Source organism: Marmota flaviventris, chromosome 12 (assembly GCF_047511675.1).
Source record: "Marmota flaviventris isolate mMarFla1 chromosome 12, mMarFla1.hap1, whole genome shotgun sequence".
Classification (NCBI taxonomy): Eukaryota; Metazoa; Chordata; class Mammalia; order Rodentia; family Sciuridae; genus Marmota; species Marmota flaviventris.
The window spans coordinates 1,253,063-1,275,279 of record NC_092509.1 but is presented as its reverse complement, the minus strand read 5'-3'; the positions used below and the strand labels follow the sequence as shown (position 1 = coordinate 1,275,279).

The 22,217-nt window shown below is 49.0% G+C and overlaps 2 pseudogenes; both read right to left on the bottom strand.

The window, feature by feature from the left end:
* Window positions 1–630: 630 nt before the first annotated feature.
* LOC139707871 (melanoma inhibitory activity protein 2-like) lies at window positions 631–4,380 on the bottom strand (annotated as a pseudogene).
* A 1,947-nt stretch (window positions 4,381–6,327) lies between these two features.
* LOC139707807 (ruvB-like 1) lies at window positions 6,328–21,862 on the bottom strand (annotated as a pseudogene).
* Between the last annotated feature and the right edge of the window lie 355 nt (window positions 21,863–22,217).

The window sequence follows — 22,217 nt, the reverse complement described above, 5'->3', positions numbered from 1 at the left end:
CATATCAGCATCATGTGTATGAAATAAAGAAGATGTAAGAAAAAACAGGGACAGAGTGAACTTAAATTATGGTTTTCAACTCCTATAAGTTTTCTGAGAATTGTAATTTTTTTCTGTATTCAAAATCTCCTATTTCCATGACATGTTTAATTGTGTTTCCTGGCTTACTCTTGATATGATCTAGTTATAACTTTTTTTAATGGAAAAAGTAGCAGATTTTTATTATCATTATCAATGCCAAACAAGACTTTAAATCAATTAAAATCTTTCATTAAGCATAAAATTACTTTCACATTTGCTACAATCACAGTAAATAGGTTCTTTGTATAAAGGGACAATCTTTGGAATTTAAAATATCCCCAACTGAAAGATTACATATTTAAAACTCTGTCTGTTGCTCATATAATAGTGGATTACTCAAATTAAATGTTATACTCTCTTAAATAAGATAAAATGGAAATAATTCACTCATAAGATTTATAAACCATCTTTATTTATAAAATACTATCCTCAGAATTATAATCTCACCAAGCTTCAATTGGAGCAAAATTATAATCACTTAAATAAAAGCACTTACGTAAACCAAAAATGACAACTATATTACTTTTGAAGGCAGATAAAAAATTATTGTCAAGTTTCCTGTTGTACTTCTGAATGTTCAGTAGCAGAATCTTTTGAAGGTGGAATCCACCCTGAAGGGAACTCACTTCTACTTTCAGAATGCAGGGGAGAGAGGAAATCCAGCTCTGGGGGGAGATAATGAAGAAAACATCATGGTCCCATTGAGAATGGAGGGGGTGGTGGCCTTGGTTGGAAAATATTCTTGAGATGCTCCATACATGTTTTCTGGAGGAGGTGGAAGAAAAAAAGGTCCTCTTCTCATGAACTTACTCCTTGGATCCATTGGAAACAATGGATGTTTGATATGAGGGAAAGGTAAGAAAGCAAAGCCAGAGTCAGTTGCTTGGATTCCAGCAGGGAGAGATGAATCAGTTTCATTGGAATCACCAAGATCAACTTGGTATCCTTTCTACTGGCTTTCATTTCTGAAGATGAGGCCCATTCAATTAATCCAAGGGCAGCATATTGGAACTTCTGACTTCTGCTTATCAAGATGGTCTACTACCATAATTAGAATAACATCCATCTTGCCTTTGTAGAGGAAGATGTGGCTGGTGGCAGGATCATTATCCTATGGGCCTGTTCCCATGGAGGTGCCAGGGGCCCAGCACCAGAAGGTGCTCTCTGAAGATCACTTCACAAATCACAGCTTGATTCTCTTTTTGAACTGCTGATAAGATGGTCCAGAGGATTCTCTGGGCCCTTTGGCCTCTTTCTCCTCCCAATGGCACCAAAGGTGAGAGTATGAGTGGACCCTTCTTTTCCGAATGAGAAGGTCTTATTTCACATGAAGTTTGACTCAATGTTGAGGAACTATTTGGGGAATTCTGCTGGCAAAGACTGAATATGAAACATCAAGCACAGAAGGATATTTTTCCCCAAGTTTAAATTTGAAATCCATTTCAGTTTATTTTTGTCTATTGAGAGCATTTTGTTTCCTTAAATCATTGAGGTATCTTTCAGCATTCTGAGCTGCCAACACATTATCATGTGCTTTTTTTCTCATAGTAAATAAAGTGTGCCTGATAAGAACAAATGGTTCTCTTGAATTCTTCAAGATCTTTGGCTTGCTTTCTATAGGTCTGCAGTGGTTTAGTCATATGGCTGATCTTTTCCTCCACTTTGGAATGTTTCTCCTCTTGCTCTACCTGGTAATTTTCTTCTCTTATTAATTTCCTTTGGAGTTTCATTACATTTTCTTGATATAGTTCCATCATGACTTTAAGTTTATGCTAAAGATTCCGATTTTTGACTTTCAAATTCTGTATTTTCTGCTTGCAAAGCGTGCTGTATGTATACACATGGATGTATAACCAATGTGATCCTGCAATCTGTACACGTGGAAAAATGACAATTTATACCCTATTTGAATCAAATGTATGATATGTCAAGATCATTGTAATGTCTTGAACAACTAATAAAAAATAAATAAATTTTTTTAAAAAGACAATGTAAAAAAAGATGCTTGTTCTGTCTTAAGATGGTTAATGTTCTATAAGGTCTTCCTTTGTTTTACCTACATCAGATAATAAAGTAAAAATTTTATTTCTTTCTCTAAGCTTTTAAAAGAGGCCTTTAACTTAGCAACATAAACCAGTTTTTAAAGCTCCTTTTGGCTGATCTTCTAAATGAGCACCAATTTCTGACTCACTTTCCATTTCCAATTCCAAGTTACCACCATCTGTTAGCACTTCTCCAAGCAGAGGAACCCAATCTTTCATCTGCAGCAAGTGTTCATTCAGAGACTTAATGTGATTTTCTTTATTTTTTAAAACTTGTTCTGCATGTACTTTAGAGTGTTCATATGCAGTTTATTAAGGCAATTCAGTTTTTCTTTTCATACTTCAACTTCTTATAAAAGCTATTTTTTACTTTCCTGAAGTTGGGGATTTTTATTCAAAGAATTTTTTATTGCTACCATAACTCCTTCTTTATTTATTTGACATATTCTCAAGGTTGTTTTACTTTCAGGTATTTGTGATTTGAGGAATTTTGATTTATCTACTAGAAACTTAATTTTTTTATATATCCCACTATCAATTCATCCTGTTGAGAATGTTTAGCTTCCTCTTCTTGTAGCTCTTTTTCTAGAAAGAATATTTCATCCTCAGGTTTAGATACAGATCTATCCAGGTTTTTATATATTGCCACCAAATTTTCTGCTTTTATTGACTCTTTCTCCAAAATGACATCCTTTAAAGATGACTTTAAGCCATATCCACAATATATAAAGAGCTCTTACAATTCAATAATAAAAGATAACATAATAAAAAAAGGCCAAGGATACAAACAGAAATTTCTACACAGATAAACAAATAGCCAATAAAATACAAAAAAATGCAGTCTCACTGGCCCTTGGCAAATGCAAATCAAGTGAGAGGCCACCGCACACCCACCAGGACATCTACGGTGGACAGTAACAGATGTCAAGTGGCATATGGAAAAACCAAGACCCTCAGACATTCGTGGTAGGAGTATGGCAATAAAGCCATCTTACTGGCAGTTCCTTGGAAGGTCAAAGGTGCTCTGTGACACAGCAGCTCTACCTCTCCACACAGATCCAAAAGAAAGAAACTGCAGTCCCTGCACATCTGCGGCAGCATCACTCCTACAGCCAAACCTCCCAACGGGCTGGGACTGATGAGTGCACAGATCCATGAGCTGGTGAAGGCCCCATGCAGTGGGCGCTCCTCAGCCACGGGGGATTCAAGGGCCTGGAGGACAAGGGTGAATCCTGTCAGTCACACCCCACACAGCCACAGATGGCTAAGGGACAGAAAGCAGCCTCCCACTGCCTGAGGTCAGGGTGATGGATGGGACGCAGCAGCAGAGGGGCTGTGGATGGCTGACAGGGATGGGGGTTGCAGTGTTCTAAAACCGACTGTGGTGGCAGCCTTGCGATTTTGTGGACACACTAAGCACTGCTTGAGTTTTCCAGGGTGTAGGAGCTGTATCTCACAGAGGGCTGTTCAAAGCCCCACCTGGGACTAGGCCACAGGCTCCCACTGAGACCAGGCCACACCACTGCCTATGGCCTGGTGCCTATGGCCTGGAGCTAGCCTGGCACGGGAGGCACTGGGCTCCCTCCTTAGCCCCACACAGAAGAAAACGAGGAGGCCAAGTCCTCCATCCAGACTCACCACCTAAGACTTGTAAAAAAGACTGGATGCTGCAGAGGCCCACGCCTGTCATCTCAGCAGCTTGGGAGGCTGAGGCAGGAGGATCGTACCTGGAGGCCAGCCTCAGCAAAAGAAAGGTGCTAAATAAGCAGCTTGGTGAGTCTCTGTCTCTAAATGCATTGGCTGGGGGGGTGGGCCTTGAAGCCAGGTGCTGCTGGGGTGGACACTTGCTGGCTCTGGCCTGGGCAGGTCCCTGAGTCAGGACAGCCCCACGGGCTCTCAGCAAGTCAGGACTTCCCACTGCCCCCGAGGTCCCACGTGCGAAGCCAGGAGAAAAAGCCCCCAGCCAACACTATACCTTCTTCCCCTGTCCCTCATGAGTTCCGGGGTCAGACATGGGTCTGTGAGGCAGGGAGAGGGAAGGTCCCCTTGGGAGCAGCCTGTGGGCAGCAGGTCAGAAGTCGCCGACAGTGTGCTCATGTCCCAGATACTCTTCAGCCCCCGCCCCAACCCCATCTTGCCCAGAGCCCTGGGTCCTGGCCCAGTCCAGCATTGGTCACAGTACAGCCTGCCTCTGGGCTGCACGCTCCCTGGACACCAGGTCACAGCCCCTGCTCCTGGGCTTGGGGGGCAGGGCCATGTCCCTCAGTGCTACTCAACCACGTCCCCGGGACTAGGCACCAGAGTCCTGTTCTGGAGACCACGGGGCTCCATCCCCACAGGCAGGTTCTCGGGCCAGAGCCACCTTCCCATGGAGCTTTCTCTGGGGCTCAGGGTGGACAGAGCAGCACTCTCTGTAGACACCTGCTGGCCAGGCCAGGGACCCTGGGAGGGGGCTGTGAGCAGGGCTCCCCAGCAGGGGGTGCCATGTATCCACGTGGAGCCCTTGGCCAGCCAGGAAGGACCCAGATAGGGGAACCAGTGAGGGGACCCATTGATGGGGACCCATTGAGGAGATCCAGTATGGGGAACCAGCGAGGGGACTCCTACAGTATCAGGTGGTGGCTGAAGGGCCCCTGGCCCCCAATGCTACTCAGGGTGCCCTGAGCTCCCCCAGCAGCTGGCCAGACTGACATCAGCTGCCCCCAAGCTGCAGGAGGTACTTTCGCCTTGATCTTGTTCAGTCACGTCAGGGGACTTGGGGGGACCACACAATGCTGCCCATGAACCTGGGTCATTCGCTCAGATCCCAAGGGCAAGGGAACACCCAGTGGCAGTGACCTGTGGGTGGCCTGGTGCTGTGGTCCCCTAGCTCCTGAGATGGGGCTTCTCCATTGAGAGCAACTGAATTTCCCACTGTCTGTCACTCAGCAGCCAGTCTGGGCAAATGGGGGGGTCACTTCTGGCTCTAGCTGTCCTGAGACACTTGGACCACAGGGTTCTTTTCTAATTCCTGCCCCAGCATGCATTCTCGGGGACTCGTCCCCATAGCCCTTGGCTGCCCTCCTGCCACCGGTGCTGAGAAGGCCCAGGCCCAGCTCCTGTTGAACCAGGAAGACAGAAAACCCCGAGGGCACGACCTGCCCACTGCAGCCACTGGGCCTGAGGGAAGGCGGGAGTTCTCCAGCCCAGGGGCCCAGGGAGGAATGTCCCCCAGCTGTGGTGCAGATAGCAGGGCCACTGTGCTAAAGATGTGTCCACGCCATTCTGCACCAGACCCCCTGTCCCCACAGCCTGGAGCAGCTATACTCAAAGGCAGGCTGAGGCCAGGCAGGGGCCAGAGGCCCCACTGTGTCTTCAGGAATGTCTTCCTGTTATTACTGGTTTTGTTCCTGGAGAGACCTGCATTCTCCTCAGTGTTTAGAGCAGCTCAACTCACAGTAGCCAAGCTACAGAACCAGACTAGGTGCCCCTCAGCAGATGGATGGATAAAGAAACTGTGGTCCCTATGCACAGTGGAATATTACTCAGCCATAAAGAAGAATGAAATGATGGCATTTGAAGGTCAATGGATGGAGCTGGAGGGGACTGTGCTGCATAAGTAAGCCAATTCCAAAAACCAATGGCTGAGTGTCCTCTCTGACATGCAGATGCTGACTCACAATAGGGGAGAAGAGAACAGAATTTCATTGGATGAGACAAAGGGAAGGGAGGGGAGGGACTGCGGGATGCAGGAAAATAAATGGACGTCACTTTCCCATGTTCACATAGGAACACAACCAGGGACACCCCACAGCAGGGCCAGTCACAGGAATGAAAATCACACCGTGTGTAGGTGACATGGCAGGATGCATACTGCTGTCATGGGGAGCTAAGAAGAACCAATTCAGAGACAAATGTGTGTTCCCACCTATGCCAAGGGACAAGGTGCAATGTCATTCAGTGTCCTCATTGAAGATGAAACGGGCTCTGCTGGCCTCTGGGAGCCAGTGTGAGGGAATTGACACTCAGGTCACCAGAGCGGCCCCACCTCCTCAGGCCTTTGCTCCTCACAGGAATGTCGAGCCTCAGAGGCCTGTGGAGACCCTGCCCATCAGGGACACGGCAGCTGCGGCCTTCAGTCCCCCTGCTGTCTCCTCTCAGGGGCAACATGCACTCCCTTCGTCCCATCCCAACTTGTGACATCATGGGAGGGGACAGACCCGGGCAGCAGGGACAGCTGGCAGCACCTACCTGATAACACAGTGGCCTCGATTGGAGGCAAAAATCACGATGGGGGCGATGGAAGATTCCAGAGCTCAGTGCAGGGAGGTGAAGCCCTCGATGTCCAGCATGTGCACCTCGTCCACAAACAGCATGCTGGGGACCCTCTCAGCCACGCCCTGGTCGATGTACTTGTTCACCACCTTGTTGATCTCACCTTGGACAGGGTCCCAGCCAGTGGGGGAAATGTCACCTGCTCTCTTCTCCACACCTAAATTCAATCAAGAACCAACCCTGCAGCCTGGTTCTCCTACTGGCTCTCTGACCCAAGGCTGGGTACTGGACCCATTCCAGGTTTGGTGTCATCGTTTGAAAACAAGAATCGTGCCAGCTGTGGTGGCACACGCCTATAACTCCAGCAGCCTGGGAGGTTGAGGCAGGAGGATCACAAATTGGAGACCAGCCTCAGCAACTTAGTAAGGCCCTGTGCAACTCAGTTGAGACCCTGTCTCTGAATAAAATACAGAATAGGGCTGGGGATGGGACTCAGGGTCAAGAGCCCATGAGTTGAATCCCTGTACCCTCATCTAAAAAAAATAAAACAGGCATGATCGCCCCCAAATGCCACAAAACACCTTTTGTGGAGCTGTGTGGGGCACAATGACCAGGAGCTGCCCCATCAAGCCCTGACCCTGATGCCAAGACACCTCATTTGGGAGCTCCAGGGAGATGTGTTTTCAAATGTGAATTCCCCTCTGCTGCACTCAGTCAAGGAGCTCTTTTGGGGGCTGTGCATGACAATGCTTAGGTTAATGAGCTTTCCATCAAGTGCAGTTAGAATCCTCTCCCCAGGAAACCTGATCAAGGAGGGTGAGAGCAGGCCCTGCCTTAGCCCCAGAAACATCAGCCCTTACAGAACAGCAGACCCACCTCAGGTCTCAGCCCTCACCTTCCAAACCAGAGCCCCCTGTCATCAGGATGGAGCTGTTCCCAAAGAAATGGGATCTGAGGCCTGTCCTCTCCCAGAGCCATGATGCATGGCTCTCAAAACTGAGTTCAGTGACAGACCTGCTCTTGGCCACTCATGGAGGAAGCTTAGGCTGCTGCGAGGCCTCAAGGCAACAGTGGATTCATGTTGAACTTACGTTTTCAGGGAGTAAAGTGGTAATGGGCCCGAGACGGACATAAAACTGGGGAAGAGCCGGGCGCAGTGGCACACACCTGTCATCCCAGGAGCCGGGGAGGCTGAGGCAGGAGGATCATAAGTTGGAGGCGAGCCTCAGCAACCTAGCAAGGGCCTAAGAAACTCAGCCAGGCCCTGTCTCTAAATAAAAAATAAAAATGCTGGGACAGGGCTCAGTGGTCGAGGGCCCCTGAGTTCAATCACTGGCATCAAAAAATAAAAAATAATAAAAAAAAATAAGTCCACAAAGGAGAAGGGAGACCCACTGCCTGGTGTCAAAGTCGGCACCTTTCTGGGGCCTCAAAGGAAGCAGATGCTGACCTCAGCGGGTCCAGAGCACACAGTTTGGCCACAGCTTCCTACGGGAGTGAAGACTCAGAGCCGCGCAGTGGGGGGGGGGTGCTCTCAGAGCCAGGAGCATGTCAGAGGCAGGGCCTCAACTCGGCTCTGGGCTCAAGCTTCGCCATGCATCTTCCCTGTGATCTCTGTCTTCTTTGGCTTCATCAACTGGCCCATCATGGACAGGATGTCTAGTCTCCCCTGTAGGAGAGAGGACTTTCTAAGGCAGCTACCAAAGCCTATCCTCCTGCCTACTGAGGGTCCCTGATGTCACTCAACTTGGAAGCCTTAGGTGGACAGGCCCAGCACAGCTCCCCTGGGAAGGATGAGGGGCTCCTGAACTCAGAGGGATCCCCTCGAGGTTTCCCCTGACCTGCAAGAATCAAGCTGAGTCATGTTTGGTGGCACGTGTCTTTAAAACTCCTGGCGATTTGGGAGGCTGAGACAGAAGGACCGCAAGTTGGAGGCCAGCCTCAGAAACTTAGTGAGGTCCTGAGCAACTCAGCAAGACCCTGTCTCTAAATAAAATATAAAAAGGGCTGTAGATGGGGCTCCATGTGTAAGCACCCTGGGGTTTAAGCTTCAGTACAAAAAAAAAAAAAAAAAACAAACAAACCTCTGGCCAGGTAGGAAGAAACTCCAATCCCAAGAGTCTCTGGCCTCTCCTGGGCAAAGTTCTGTGGGACAAAAAGAAAAACCAGATTCCCGGCAGAAAGCCCATTCCTGGTGGGGAGGAGGAGACCCCCTTTAGGATGAAGAGCAAACCTGACTCTCTGTCCAGCGGGGTCCAGAGTAGCGCCAGCTGGGAGCTGGAGGACTCAGGGCTCGAGCTCTGCAGAGGCTGGGGCCTCTGTGAGGCTGTCTGAAGCCCTGTGAAGGCTCCCACCAGGAACCCCCAGCCCAAGGTGGAGAGCAGCTCCCAGCAGGCTGGCAGGTGGCCAGGGGCAGACCATGCCCAGAGATCAGCTGTGACAGCATCTGGACATTGGGACAGGGGACGAAGCTCATGTCGTGCTCATTGCTGAGCATCCCAGAAGGCCTCCAGGAGGACAGCATGGCCCTGAACACTGGTTCCCAGGGCCTTGGGAATGTGCTGGACAAGGCCTGTCCCTGGTGCCTGGTGTTGGCCACGTCCAGGTCATGCAAAGTCCCATCCTAGATGACCTCCTTCTTCTTGTCCACGTCGCCCTTGGGCAGGGCATGTCCTCCTAGGCCTCCAGGTTGAACTCCGTGGCCAAGGAGTCGCACCTGCCTGCCTCTGCCAGCAGACCATGGGGCACCAGGACCACATAGAGCTCAGTGACAGAAAGGTCTCTGCTGCCCACTGAGGGCCCCCAATGTCACCCTCCACCTGTGCCCCATGGCCTGGTGCAACACTGGGCTCCCAGACCCGCCCAGCCAACACCTGAGACTTTCTGGAAGATTTTCTCCCCTTTCTTTTCACTCCTGATAAAAGAGCATTCAGGGGACTCACTGGAGCCTAGAGCCCGGGCTATTCTAGGTGGTGATTTATGGGTGACACGAGGCCTTAGGCTCATCCATGAACCAGGGAGGTGCAGCCACCCTGGGACGCAGCAGCAGATAGAGGAGGAGCCACCTGGTGCAGTCCCCAGGCTCAGGACTCAGGGAGGGACACCAGGGAGATAAAGGAAGATGGAAGACAACGCCTGGTGCAGCAGGAAGGGACGAAGGCTGTCTGGTCCCTGCCCCCCACAGGATTTGGGTCTTGAACACTCTGCCTGCTGAAGTCACCAGGAGAAGAAGACAGAGAAAAGCCAAGGTGACTTAGGTAAAGGGACAGCTGCTGAACTTTCCCCACCCACCTCCGCTGAGCAATGTGACTCCCTGGTCACCCAGGTCTCCCTCTGCAGACCCTCAGGCATGGCACTGTCCCCCGGGAGCATATCTTCACAGCCCTGCTGTTGGCCTCCATGTAGATGACGTCCCTGGCCTCAACTCGCTTCTTCTGCAGACTTTCAAAAATGCTGGGGTTCAGCTAATACCAAACCAAACCAGACATAAGGGGACTCAGACAACCATGATGCAAATTCCAGTTCCTTCTGACCCCGAGGGAAGAAACTTTTCTGTAAGAGACCTGAGGGGCCAGGCACAGGGGTGCACACCTGTCATCCCAGGGACTTGGGAGGCTGAGGCAGGAGGATCGCCAAGTTGGAGGCCCGCCTCAGCAACTTAGCAAGGGGAAACTCTCTCTGAAAACAATACAAAGCAAAATAAAAAGGGCAGACTTCTGGCTCCCTGCTTAAGCACTACTGATTCAGTTCACAGGACTAAACATAAGAGAGAGACAGACAGACAGACACCTGAGGTAGCCAACCACCCCAGGAGTGGATGGGTATGAAGGTTTGTGGCAGGGCACAAGAGCCTGGACTGGGGGCTTAGCACACCAGGAGGTGAACCTGAGGGTGACCATGTCTGCCTGTAGGAGACAAGAGAACATCACCATTACTCTTCCTTGCCTTGCCTTCAGGGGTTGCAAAGTGGTAGGAGCATTCTCACAGGGACCCGGCTGCTCTTAGAGGGTACATGTGTCCATGGCCATGCCCCACAGCACCCCCCAGGATCACCACTGCAGCTCCAGTCCTTGGGTTAGGGACACCAGAGCTTCCTGCTTAGCCACCTGAGGCTGCTTTTGATGTGGCCTGTGATTCCGGCTCTCTGGGCCTTGGTCTCCTCCTCTATGTGACAGCACCCAGAAGCACCCACAGAGGAGTCCAGCTCAGAAGGGAAATATAAGTTGGAATCCCCCCCAAACTGTCTGGGTCAGGAGGCTGAGGAAGGAGGATCGCCAAGGTGGAGGCCAGTCTAGACCACATAGCTAGTCCCTGGGGCTGGGGCACAGCTCAGTGGCAGAGCACTGGTTCACTATGGCCACAACTCTGGGTTTGAATCCCAGGACCAGAAGAAAGCAAATTCTAGCATCTTCCATACTTGGGCTGTGCACACACATCTTGGGGTGATGGTGCTAAACGGGGCCTTGCTCTTCCCTAGGGGTGTGCACTGGGCAAGGACAGCAGCCTCTACAGGACCCAGATGGCAGACAGGTCCTGAGGCTGAGCTTCCAGAGCAGCTGCTACAGATGGCCACCCTGTGGAAACACACCTGAACTCTGTCCCAGACAGAGTCTATAGTCAAAGGGGGGCAGCAGGGGATACAACACAGACTAACACCCAGTGCAGGGCTCCCTCAGCAGGAGGGGGCCCCCAAAAGGCCAATCCAGAAACAAAGTCAGTATGTGGTGGCCAAAGGCCAGGGGGAAGGACATCAGGTGGCCATTCATGGGAATTAGGTCCCTTGGAAGGTCATGACAATGTTCTAGAATTAAGATGGGGAGAGTAAACTATGTCATGCCTCAAAATCCTGTGGGCAACACACACTTAAAATGGGTGGATCATGTTCACAACTGCACCCCAACAGAGCTGCCAGGAGCTTGCCAGGGACCAGCCTCTCTGGTCTCCTTTGGGCATTTTGCAAACAGGACCAGGGGTGGGGAGTCCCCAGGCCAAGATTCATAAGCCTCCTTCAAACTCAGACACTTCACAACTCCACACAACGCACCTGAGGTACTTCTGTCCCAATATCTCATCCATGTGGGAAAACTGCCCAGAAGGACTTGGGTTTGGGGGAGGCTGGGGGTACCAGAGATTGGACTCAGGGGCCCTCCACCACCAAGCCCCATCCCCAGCCCTGTTTGGCATTTTATTTAGAGTCAGGGTCTCACTGAGTTGCTCAGGGCTTCACTTTGGCTGAGGCTGGCTATGAACTCGCGATCCTCCTGCCTCAGCCTCCCAAGCTGCTGGGATCAGAGACAATTTTCCTCTTCTTCCATTAGGCTCTTTTCTTCAAGAAGCTGGACAAAGCAGACCGATGGATGGCTCAAATTTTCACTGTGTTCCTGTGTCCTCTCTCCTACAGGGAAGAGGACAATTTTTCTCTTTTCCTCTCAGGCACTTTTATATGGTTGATTTTCCAGATGAACTGGCTCAAGGTGTCATTCCTGAGAAGGGGCCACGTTCTCAGAACCTCATTAATCCAGGGTGGACAGGATGTGGGGAGGGATTAAAGAGAGAGAGAGAGAGAGAGAGAGAGAGAGAGAGAGAGAGAGAGGTTTGCAGAGCCAAGCTCCTGAGATGAAGGCCCCATTAGGAAACAGAAAAATAGCCCTTGGAAGAAGTGACATTTTCATGATCTCCATAAAGCAGTGACTGAGAAACCACCTCAGAGAATCAAAGAACCATCAAATTATAAAAGGGGGAAAGATGGAAAGATTCTATGGTGGATGGAGAGTGGTCTAGAGAAGAGAATCTGAGTCTCAGAGAGCTCAGAGGACTCTCAGGGGTCACCCAGCACCAGAGGACTCACAGTCACCTGCCCCTCAGCCAGCACTGGATGCAGGATGACTGCAGAGCCCCTTTCTGAGCCTGAGGCCTTGATCTGGAAAACAGGGGAAATGAGATTTATGGCACCTGCACACATGGACACACAGCTGTGAGGAACCACAGGTAAAATACCTCCTGAAGCCCGCAGCAGGGGACCTGGGTATGCAGCAGGGGACAGGTACAGAGCTAGTGTGGGTCAATCATAACAACAGTGGATGAGTAAAAACATTATGAAAAAGAAAGAAAAAAGAAAACAAAATTATGTCCACTTTGACTTTATGGGGAGGTGAGGGGGCAGTATTAGGAATTGAAACCAGGGGTGACTTACACCTGAGCCCCATTGCCATCCCCATCCCCATTTTTTATTTAGACACAGGCTCTCCCTGAGCTGCTCAGGACCCTGACTAAGTTGATGAGGCTGGCCTCAACCTTGTGATCCTACTGCCTCAGCATCCTGAGCGGCTGGGATGACAGGAGTGCTCCACTGTGCCTGGCTGGCCAATGGTCATCATGCGGGGGATGAGATGGCAGAAGCAATTTCTTGACTTAACCACACAACTCCCAGGAGCAATGAGAAAAGAAAGAACTACTTGGACCTATGTCCAAGCCCTCTACAAGGTGTCCCTTTATACTACACGGTGTTATCCAGAGTGTCCCATATGGCATCAACAGTGCACAGACCAAGGAAAGAGGGACACAGAGGTCACACCACCTGCCTGGTGCTGCAGTGCCGAGGGCAGGGCTCAGGATGAACTCCCCTTGAGCTGCTTGGTGCCCTTGGCTGTCTTGAGCCCTATGATCACATGGCTGATGGTCTTGCTGTAGTCACCCATGGGGTTCTCGGTCTCACATGGCATGAGCTCAGTGACCCCCCCCCCCTCATGGACCTCCTTGGCCTCTTTTATCCACAGCCCTGGGACGGATGGCCAATGGGGACACGGTGAGAAGCAGGACCATCCTTCTCTCCACATCCATCTTCTCCCCACCAACAACCTTCTTACCTCAAACTGCCACAGCACAAGAACTGACAAGTCACCTTACAGTACAACACGGAGACACCATCATGGGTGGAGAGCAACACTACAGGGAGCGGTGGCTCAGGCCTGTCATCCCAGCTCCAGAGGCTGAGGCAGGAGGATGGTGAGCTGGAGGCCAGCCTCAGCAACCCAGTGAGTCCCTGATCAACTCAGTGAAACCCTGTCTCCAAATAAATTCAAAACAGGGCTGGGAGGTGGCTTTGTGGTTAGGTGCCCCGGGTTCAATCCCTGGTTCCCCTCCTCAAAAAAAAAAGAAGAAGAAGAAGAAGAAGAGATGAGGCTCGCTGCTCTCCTGACAAATGGGAAGGCCACAGAGGACTTCTTCTGGCAGGTGGCCATCGGGCTCTCTGTGAGCTGATATAGAAGTGTCCCAAAGGCAGAGACACATGGCCACAGGATCCGACATTCAGGCCACTTCCCACTGTTCAAGGGGGGGGGGCATTATCTTATCACACCATCCCTTGCCTTCTCTTCTCCAGAAACCCAACCAGGACAAGGACACTCAAGACAGGAAGCTAAAGGCCAGCTATCCTCTGCCTGTGATCCACCTGAGAGCCTATAAATGGGCCTTTTGGAAAACACCCAAAAGAGAAGCCACATTCTGTGTTTGATGAACCAAATTCCCAGCTCCTGAACCCCAAGACAAACTTCCCAAACAAAGCCCAGAGCAGCTACACACACCTCGAGTCCCAGCAGCTCTGAAGGCTGAGGCTGGAGGATCATGGGTTAGAGGCCAGCCTCCACAACACTGAGGCCCTGAGCAACTCAGAGAGACTCTGTCTCTAAATAAAATGCAAAATAGGGCTGGGGATGGGGCTCAGGGGTCGAGGGCCCCTAGGTTCAATCCCTGGTACAAAAAAAAAAAAAAAAATTCCCAGACAACATGAAGGTATCAGAAGTCTCTGTCAAGCTTGGAAAATTCTGGGCTTTTAAGCCTACTTTGATATTTTTTATAGAACCTTTTCTATTCGGCAAAGAGGAAATTCCTCCAAATGGAATGCCTGCCCATACTCACTGTCATGGGACAGTGATATGAAATTTTTCCAGGAGGGGAAGAAAGGCATCCCCGTCTCTCAGCCATTCATATTTGTCTAGAAGTTTCTCGGTGGTGACAAGTAGACAGAGGAAGGCCCAATGGACCATGGGCCCAGTTGGTGGCCAGGAGAGGGGCTGAAGGCACTGTCTCTGGCCATGACAGCACAAAGGACACGGGTTTCATCTGTTGGCTCCGGTTTCTAAGTCCCTGACAGGGACCTTTATCACGTCAAGGGAGTGGCACAGAGGGGACAGATGACCCTCTCTCCCTCCCTCTGCAGCTTCACAGGAAGTCAAAGGTGCAGGGACAGAAGGCTCCTGTCTGAGGGGAGGCCACAGCTTGCCCTTTCATTGTGTGGCAAAATCTAGAAGTTTCTCCTCACCTTCTGCCATCAAAAGCCCCTGCTGTGTCTCCCACCCCCCACCCCAGGAGCGACTCCCATCAAATGTTCCTGGTGACCTCTACTTTTTCAAATTTTAAAGCATTTCAGTTCCTGCTGAGCCATTGAAACACAAGCAACTGTGTGAAGACCAGTTTTATCAGGTTTTTGTCTCACAAAAATGGGTTTTTTAACAAAAATTTTAAGTTGTAGATAGACACAATTCCTTTATTTTTTATTTTTTATTTTTATGTGGTGCTGAGGATGGAATCCAGGGCCCCACACATGCTAGGTGGGTCTCTACCACTGAGCCCCTGCCCCAGCCCAGAAAAATGGTGTTTTTAAAATTTAAGTTCTTAAAAATATTAATATTCAGGTATTTGAAAGGTTGTGATATCTTACTGGTCACATTTTTGGGGGGTTCTTTTTGGTACCAGGAATGGAATTAAGGGGCCCTCAACCCCTGACCCCCAGCCCCAGCCCCTTTTATATTTTATTTAAAGTCAAGGTCTCACTGAGTTGCTCAGGGTCTGGCTAAGTTGCTGAGGCTAGCCTCCAACTTACTATCCTCCTGCCTCAGCCTCCTGAGCTGTTGCAATATGGTTCATATGTTTAATTAATGAGTTAAATAAAATCACTGGCACATGTTTAATTAAGGAAAAGTAAGCCTGGCACCGCAGCACACATCTGTAGCCATAGTTACTCAGCATACTGAGGCAAGAGGATGGTTTGAACCCAGGAGTTTCAGGACTGCCTGGGAAACATAGTGAGACCCTAAAAAATAGGAAATAAAAAGGGAAAAGAAAAGGAGAAATGAGGAAAAAACAATAGAGAGAAAAATTTTAAACGTAAAACCCAGGTGTGGTTGTGCACATGCATAATCCCAGCACCTCAGGATGCTGAGGAAGGAGGATTGAGATTTGGAGGCCAGCCTTGGCAACTCAGAAAGACCTTGTCTCTACATAAAATATAAAAAGGGCTGGGGATGAAACTCAGGGGTGAAGTGCCCCTGGGTTCAATCCATGGTAGCAAAAAATAAAAATAAAAAGCCTAAGTTCAATGTGACACAAAGCTTAGCTTCTGAACACAGTTCAGAATTAGAACTCTTCAGTTCAGCATTAGTGTCACAGAGGGGCTGGGGGTGGCTCAGCGGCCATGGTCCCGAGAGGGAGAGAGAGAGAGAGAGAGAGAGAGAGAGAGAGAGAGAGAGAGAGAGAGAGAGAGAGAGAGACCCATAGTTTAGTGCTTACATTGACCTGCTTGGGAAGATCAAGAGGCAGAGCCAGTCCCTCAGAGAGGCACCGCAGGAAGACACATTGCCAGCCACCAGAAAATCAGATGGCTGTGGGGGGTGAAACAGGGTCCCATGATATCTCCCCACTTCCAAATGCTGCACCCTCCCACTGCATTTTCTTTCCTTCAGCATTAAATCAAAAGCTCCCCAAGTAGATTTCTTAGTCTTTTTATTTATTTATTATTTATTTCGGTACCAGGGATGGAACCCAGGGGCCCTCAACCACTGAGCCCTGTCCCCAGCCCTTTTTATATTTTAGTTAGAGACAGAGTCTCACTGAGTTGCTCAGGGCATCACTAAGTTGCTGAGGCTGGACTCCAACTTGTGATCCTCCTACCTCAGCCTCCCAAGCTTCTGGGATGGCTGGCTGCTCTTGCCTGTCTTGTCAACAGCACCAAAAGAACACAAGCATTCCAATCAACACATCACAGAAGCATTTTTAAGATGAAACATTTCAAAGCACTGGAAAAGCAACAGCCATCTGTCACTCCAACGTGACACTCACCGAGAGCCCTGCAAAAGTTCTCCATCAGTACCTCTGTCTTCTTGATCTCCATAGAGTAAACTTTGCTCCCCACCATGGTGCAGAAAGGCACCTTTCTCCCAAGCTCCTGAGCAATCGCCAGGGCCAGGGCTGTCTACAGAGGCAAGAAAGGAAAGATTTTTATTTTATAGTCTTGAAAACATAATTCAAAGCCATCTATAAAAAATTTATTCAAGAGGCTGAACATGGTGTCACATACTTTTTATCCCTAAGACTCAGGAGGCTGAGGCAGGAGGATGGGAAGATGGAGGCCATTCTCAGCCACTTAGCAAGGCCCTGAGCTACTCAGTGAGATGTGTCTCTAAATAAAATATAAAAGGGTTGGGGATTGGGCTCAGTGGTTAAGCACCCCTGGGTTCAATCCCTGGGTTCAAAAAAAAGAAAAAAAAAAAAACAACACAAACAAATCAGGAAGGATTTATCACATGACCTTCATTTTATGTTAAAAGGCCAGGAAATAGTGGATAATATGTGAGGCCAAATCTGGAAGCAGTGAGTTGGTCTGCAAGCTCCCCTGGACCGTGCCCTGTGGTCAACTATAAATTGACACTCAGTAACCTAACTTAGGTTGGCAGATGCTAAAGAGAACCAGGTGGAACAGACATCTTGTCAAATACCAAGTTATGGAAAGCAAATGCTCTCAAGTGGGCCCAGGACTGGGAAATGCCATGGCCTCTGAGTGCCACTTCATCCTCCCTCATTTCTGAAACAAGAATGAGGTCAGACCCCAGGTGTGCAGGCCACGCAGAGCCTCCTGAGTTGCTGAGGGCCTCACTAAGTTTCTGAGGCTGGCCTCCAACATTTGATCCTCCTGCCTCAGACTCCAAACATGCTGGGACAAGGCCAACTGGAGCTGCTGCTTCAAAGATGGCCCAGGGAAGGCTCCTCTTAGATTTTCTTTTCAATGCCAACCTGGGGGATGATCACTGATCACTGTGGGGCAAAATCCACTAGCCCATGGGGCAGAGGCTGGTTCTAGTTCTGATATCCGCCCTGTTTTCCAATGTGGTCTTGAGCACACAATAGTGCTAATGCTGGATGGCCTCATCTGATGAACTAAAATACAGTTTAGATTACAAGGAGCCAATGAGCTGCCCACAGGATGGTTTGGTTGGGACCATGTAGTCTTAAATGTGCCTTTAAACTTGCCTTTTTTTGTGGGGGGATTGAACCCAGGGGCCTTCAGCCTATGAGCCCCATCCTCAGCCCTATTGGGTATTTTATTTAGAGACATGATCTCTCTGAGTTACTGGGGGCCTCGCTTTTGCTGAGGCTGGCCTCAAACTTGCTATCCTCCTGACTCAGCCTCCAGAGCCAGCTACTGGGATTGAAGGCATGTGCCACTGTGCCCAGCTCTTGCCATTTTTTGAACCTTAGGAACTTTCATGTAGAAATCCAGCTATTTGGCTTCTTTTGAGAAACCAGGTCTGGACCCAGTGGCCCTCTTTTAGTGACAGGGCACCACATTTTTGGGCTTAGCCAGTCCCTTTGCTTGCCTTGCTTCCCAAATGCTTAGGCACCTGAGTGGGCAAGCCCAAAGCATGTGTTCTAATAGCAAATGGAAAATGTCTAGAATAGAACACAGAGGGATGCGATTCCAACACCACAAGGCCCAGGGGAGGCCACAGGCAGCTCTGCCCACCTGTTTTATTTTGCTGGTTCTGGGAATGGAACCCAGAGCCTTGTATGTGCCAGGCAGCTGCTCCACCACTGAGCCCCAGGCCCAGCATTTTTCATTTAAATACAGGGTCTCACTGAGCCTCTGAGGCTGGACTCCACCTTGAGATCCTCCTGCTTCAGCCTCCCAAGTTGCTGGGTTTACAGGTGTGAGCCATAGTGCCTGGTTTTCATGTCCACCTTCTACCCAAAATGTCTCTTCCCTGTTCTTTCACAGCCCCCAACTCCCCATTCTCAGTTTCCAGTGTCAAAACAGTGACCACGTCCCACTGAACAGCGTCCCTGCCTCCCTCCACCTAATACTGAAGGGGTGATCATTACCCTTCCATTCAAATAGGATCAATACTTGGTTAATAATGGCTCCATGTCTGTCCATCTTTATCCAATTAAAAGCTCATGGAAGGGGCTAGGCTGGGGCTGGGGCTCAGTGGTGGAGCACTCACCTAGCATGTGCACAGCCCTGGGTTTCATCCTCAGTGCCACATAATAGTAAATAAACAAAACAAAGGTTTTGGGTCCAACTACAACTAAAAAATATATTATTAAAAAAAAAAAAAACTCATGGAAGAAAAGCCACATATACCTACCCTTTCCTATGGAGCTCTATAAATCTCACTGATCTTTGCATAGGCTGTCATCTTGAAAGTCTAACTTGTATTTTTTTAATATTTTAATATTATCAGGCCTCCCAGCTAATCAATCAATACCCACCAAGACGCAACCCAGACCTTTATGGTGTTTACTTTTGAACAGGGTTGCATTATTTATATTTATTTTTTTTTCTTCGAAACAAGTTTAATTTTGTTCCAGCCCTAAATTAGGGGAAGAACTTATTTCTTAAAAATAATGCTCAAAAATCAGGCCATTATAAAGTTAAGCACCCCTCCCCTTAGCAAAAAATATTGAACTGATATAGGTGACTGAACTGATATAACTGATTTAGGTGTAGATGGACACAACACAATGCCTTTATCTTTATATGGTTCTGAGGATCAAACCGGGTACCACCCGTGCTAGTTGAGTGCTCTACCACTGAGCCACAATCCCAGCCCATTAACTTGTATTTTATGGATTAAGAAACTGGGAGCTGGGTGTGGGGGTACACGTCTGTCATCCCAGCAGCTTGGGAGGCTGAGCTGGGAGGATGGCTAGTTGGAGGCCAGCCTCAGCAACTTAGCAAGGCTCTGAGCAACTCAGCAAGACACTGTCTCTAAATAAAATACAAAAATGGCTGAGGACGGGGCTCAGGGGTTAAGCACCCCTGGGTTTGATCCCTGGTAGCCAAAAAAAAAAAAAAAAAAAAAGGATTTCTCAGTCTTTCCTCTGTTTTTTGGGGACAGCCTTGTAGTGCAGTTTGCTTAGCAGCATCGTTGGCCTCTAACACTAGATGCCACGAGTCCCCCCACCACGTTTTGAAAACAACAAGAGATGATTCTCCAGATACTGGCAAATATCTCCTGGGGGGGCAAAACCGGTCCAGGTTGAAAATCACTGCAGAGCTAATCTCACCTAGCTGGACTTCCAGAAAGAGCACACAGAGAACAGGAACAGCCCACAGCTCAGGGGTTCAGAGCTGGCAACTGTCCACACCAACGACACCAAACATTGAGACTCAGAAAGCCCTGTGGACATCAAGAAAGGGAAATCAGGGGAGGGCTCCCTATCCAAAAGTATGTCCAAAACATCCAGAAAGAAAGGTTTCAACCCTGGAAATCAGACTTCTTAAGAGCAACACTGGAAGATAAAAAGTACCAAATAACACTGAGAGAAACAGCACTGAAGGAAACAGCTATCATGCTGGTGCTGTGGCGCAGGCCTGTCATCCTGGTGGCTTGGGAGGCTGAGGCAGGAGGATCACGAGTTGGAGGCCAGACTCAGCAAAAGCGAAGCCCTAAGCAACTAAGTGAGACACTGTCTCTAAATAAAATGCAAAAAGGGCTGAGGATGGGGCTCAGGAGTCGAGAGCTCCTGGGTTCAATTCTTGGGGTTCAATTCTTGGTAAGCCTCCCCCCAAAAAAATGGAAGACGACTTGGACATGCTAATGTTCCTGTAAGTGCACACTGTATAGCATTCCAGCCTCAAATAACTTCCCCCAGACTCAAGACTTCTTCATCCACCATCAGACACCACACAACACACCCTGGCAACTCCATATGTACAACTTCAAAATTAGAATTCAAGCTTTTATTTCACAGCTGATTGTGTTTCTGCTTCTGAAAGGTCAGGAGCCTGCCCCAGGTCTCCCAACTGATCAATCAATACCCACCAAGACACAGCCCAGAACTTTAGGGTGTTTATTTTTGAACAGGGTCACATTAAGTCACTTAGAGCCTGGTGAAACTGCTGAGGCTGGCCTCCAACATGTGATCCTCCTGTCTTAGCCTCCAGAGTCACTGAGGTGACAGGCAGGGGCCACCACCCCTTCTAAGAGCCCACTTCTTTACATACAAGAGTGCAGGCTCCTACTCTCCTGTGCCAAGAGGCCCTTCCAGAGAACAAGCCATGCCCAGACCAGGAGCTCTGGGAAGCCTGAGGATCTGGCCAATCCCCTTGCAGATCCCAAAAAGCTCCACCATGTGTCCTCTTTTGTCCCCTGGAAAGCCCAAATTGGGGGGAATTATCAAACCCTCTGCCCAATTCCAGCATTTATAATCAGTCAGCAGTTTGAAGCTCAGACTCAACTGAGCCATTTTGTGCCATCAGGAGACTTCCTATTTCTCTGCCCAGAAAACACTAGAAGCCCCTTGAAGATCAAACTTGTGTTTCTGTTATTTGTCAATCATGCACGTAGCCAAAATAGTGGTGGGCAAATTTCGCATTCAAAAAAATACTGGCTGACTCATTTTCCCCCTCCAAAAATGTGCCACAGAAGATTTTTTAATATTTTTAAAATTGTGCATGGACATAATATCTTTGTTTCAATTTTTTAATATTTATTTTTTAGTTGTAGTTGGACACAATACTTTTATTTCACTTATTTATTTTTATGTGGTGCTGAGGATCGAACCCAGGGTCCTGCACATGCGAGGCGAGCACTCTACCACTGAGCCACAGCCACAGCCCATCACAATTTTTTACGAGGCCCTGGACCAACAGAAATGGATTTTCAGCTGGGCGCGGTGGTGCATGCCTATAATCCTACCACTCAGGAGGCTGAGGCAGGAGGATCACGAGTTGGAGGCCAGCCTCAGCAACATAGCAATACCCCCAGCAACTTTAGCAAGACCCTGGCTCTAAATAAAATACAAACATGGGAAGTGACTCAGTGTTGATTGCCCCCAAGTTCAATAACTGGTTAAAAAAAAAAAAAAAGAAGAGAAAAAAAAAGGAAAAGAGATACATTTCCCAAGCAAAGGAGACTTGAAAGAGTTCAAGGACCATCCCAGAGACCAGACCCCTCTTAGGACTTTCCCCTCCCTCTGACCAGGATGATTTTCATTCTAGAAGTATGAGTTGAGATCAGATTCCTTTCTTAAACACACATGTGACCCACGTCGCTAAACAAAGACTAGTTAAGATGCATATTCCAACTAGCTTCAACGTGAGAATCGTCCTCTTGGGCAGCAGAAATCAACGAGAACACAAGCACCTTTCCAGTTCCCAGGGGTCCGGCCCACAGCAAGGCTCTTCCTGCCATTTTCCTGCTTTCAATTAATTCTTCTATGATGTCACATGCCTGCAGCACAGAGGGGAGAAATGGTCACTATTACTGTGTTTCAGTGGGGAAAAAAATGCAGTCCCTGGTCCAAACAATTTACAGACTTGTCCAACCAACCCTGAGAGCCAGCACCCTCCAGGCACAGCTCTGGGTGCCCAGACAGTGGAGGTGAGAGAGGAAAGTCTGCTGGGCACAGTGGCCCACACCTGTGATCCCAGGGACTCGGGAGGCTGAGGCAGGAGGATCTCAGTTCAAAACCAGCCTCAGACAAAGTGAGGCCCTGAGCAACTCAGAGAGACCCTGTCTCTAAATAAAATGCAAAATAGGGCTGGGGAGGGGCTCAGGGGTT